Source organism: Penaeus vannamei, chromosome 32, assembly GCF_042767895.1.
Source record: "Penaeus vannamei isolate JL-2024 chromosome 32, ASM4276789v1, whole genome shotgun sequence".
Taxonomy (NCBI): Eukaryota; Metazoa; Arthropoda; class Malacostraca; order Decapoda; family Penaeidae; genus Penaeus; species Penaeus vannamei.
In genome coordinates this window covers 27,132,853-27,135,352 of record NC_091580.1, presented here as the reverse complement: position 1 = coordinate 27,135,352, position 2,500 = coordinate 27,132,853, and the positions used below count along the sequence as shown (strand labels likewise).

The window sequence follows — 2,500 nt, the reverse complement described above, 5'->3', positions numbered from 1 at the left end:
TTAGGGATAGCTAGTATGAAAGGGAAATAAGCTACATACTAGTATCAATAAAATGATACAGTATAATTGTTTTTCATGTTGACAAAATTTTCCAGTGTTCGGAATATCTACTGCAATGCAATATTTGTAGTTTTTCTACTTGATTTCTTCTTAGACGCAAGAGAGAAGGGAAAATATGTTGTTGTTACTTTTACCTTCATTCTTGCGAGGGAATTTAGATACTTGATTAAAATGACACAGATTTGCCTCTCTTTGGGCTCTCGTGTGAACCAAAACAGGTTGAGCATATCCCACACTGATTGAAATTATGGTAGCAAATGGTAAGAGTAGAGGTGTTTTTCAGCATTTTTAAAAATTATTATTAAGTTTAAATGAAATGAGGTCTTTTGATAAGAAATTTGAGAGTACAAAATGTGATGTCTCTTTTTTTTATGATAATAATTCTGTGAAATTCCCATGCTCAAAAATAGTTTCATTTATAATTTTCAACCAAGATGGTTCCTCCTTTGACTTGCGATAAATCTCTGCTAAATGTTAAGTACGCAGAATAGCTGTTGTTTCTCCCCTGTCTCCTTATATAATAACTGATATAAATAGTTTGCATGATGACTGAAGATATTGGTATAAATGCTCACATTTACAGTATTTTGAGTGTAAGGTAAATCTATTTGTATCATTCTGTAAACCATTACTGGTAATAATTGAAAGAGAATTTTGCAAAGACGTAAAGAAATCTAAAAGGACCAACTAAACTCAGCAATAGAAGTTGAGTATTACTTCATACCTATGACAGGTATATATACTCTGAATTGTGTTGAGTTCATATGCCTTTTTACAACCTTGAAATTTACTTGACAATTCACCACTGTAAAATAAACAACTAAAGTAAAAAGATATATCAATTCAATACTAAAATCCAGTGTTTTGCACCAAGTACTAGACTCCTTTGAAGATGAATACACCCAAGAAATTCAGCTTTTATTTGGTTCATGTTCCTGAGTAGGGGTCTAGTATGTGAGTAAAGATACCAGGTTTTGAATGCCAAGTATATTTTTTTACTTTAGCTGTTATATTTTCCTACATATTTACTATGTATGGTTTCATAAACAAAATGATGAAGCCATCCATTTCTTACCCACTTACAGAGCAGTATGAACTCATGTCTTATATGTCTCTGGGATTTATTTTATGTCTCCACTTACCCTAAAGGTAGGGTCATGAAAGTCCATAGAGGAAGGGAGGAAGGAAAGAAAGATTGAAGGATTAAAGGAGGGAAAGACAGATAGAGTAAGAATAAGAAACAAAATGTTTAAGGGACATGAAATAGGTCAGGTAGATATACAAGGAAGTTGGGACTTAATGTATATCAGAGTAGATGATACAGAACCTACAATCAAAGTAAATTGCCAATTTTCAGTTTATCATAGTGTAATAGCAAATCTATGGTGCCATTTCATTCAAGGACATATGACTTAAGTTTGCCTCTCGTAACTATTAGTATTTTACAATAGCCAGCAAATGTCCAGGTTAAAGTTAGTAGATTAGTGCAGTACACAGTTATAAATCTGTGATATATTTATTTCAGCTACAGTATGTAATGCTTAGACATAAGTGGTACATCAAAATCTGAAATTAACTGACAATAATGATCAGAGAAATACATGGAAAGAGAGTTTGTTGTTAAGTTATGTGTTTTGTATGTAAAAGCACTGTTATCAGCTCTTGCTTCACTAAAATGGCCAATTGTAATGTGTGTGAGTCATATGAAGTATAATGAAACATGATGGTTTTCAAGATGGTTCCAGCAGCAAGGCATTTCTTTGTTGTTGAATTAAGATTTTTTTCAGTGCCATTTTTATTGTTTATGTAATATATGTTAAATGGTTGATTATGCAGATACTTGTTTTTTTTTTGTTTGTTTGTTTGGAAAAAATGTTCTTCCAATAATGTTCACAGGTTTGCTGTAATTTGGGGTTGAACCAGCTGTGGATGGTTGCTTAAATTTGTGGTTAGGAAATGTGAATCACTAATGTAATTATTGATTCTACTGGTATTGATGCTAAAAGACAGGAGCTTTGTATTCCTTTTTAGTGTTTGTCTTAAGGGAAATTCTGTTTGTTTTGTAATTAAGCTATAGGTTGACTAGCAAAAGGAAATGATATTTAGAGATTATGCCTAAACTTTGCTCACGGGATGCAACACTAGATTCTTGTTGTACTTTGTTAAAGGAAGCATTTTCAAAGCAAGAGATTAAAGTGTACATTTTCCAAGTTCTTGGATTTGAGTCTCGCCAGTCCCATATAATGAGGATACTCTGGTTTTCCTTTAGAAATTTGATTACAGAATCTCACCTAGGGTAAGTTTCAAGTCATGCAAATTCTTGTAGGTCAGAGACCTCTGACAGACAAAGTGATTGTAGTAAATTTGTGAATTCCAAAAAAACGGATTGCAAATTTAATGTAAGATGCCATTGTTATGTCCCACTATGCTCGTCATCAAT

At 32.5% G+C, this 2,500-nt stretch overlaps 1 protein-coding gene across 1 annotated transcript in view; it reads left to right on the top strand.

Moving 5' to 3' along the window:
• Positions 1 to 1,253, top strand: part of LOC113815677 (arf-GAP with dual PH domain-containing protein 1) — a 19,617-nt gene extending 18,364 nt beyond the window's left edge. Inside the window, exon 8 of the mRNA XM_027367705.2 lies at positions 1 to 1,253. This exon is cut by the window's left edge and continues 306 nt beyond it. The gene's annotated coding sequence lies outside the window, so the exon portion shown is untranslated.
• The last annotated feature ends 1,247 nt before the right edge of the window (positions 1,254 to 2,500 follow it).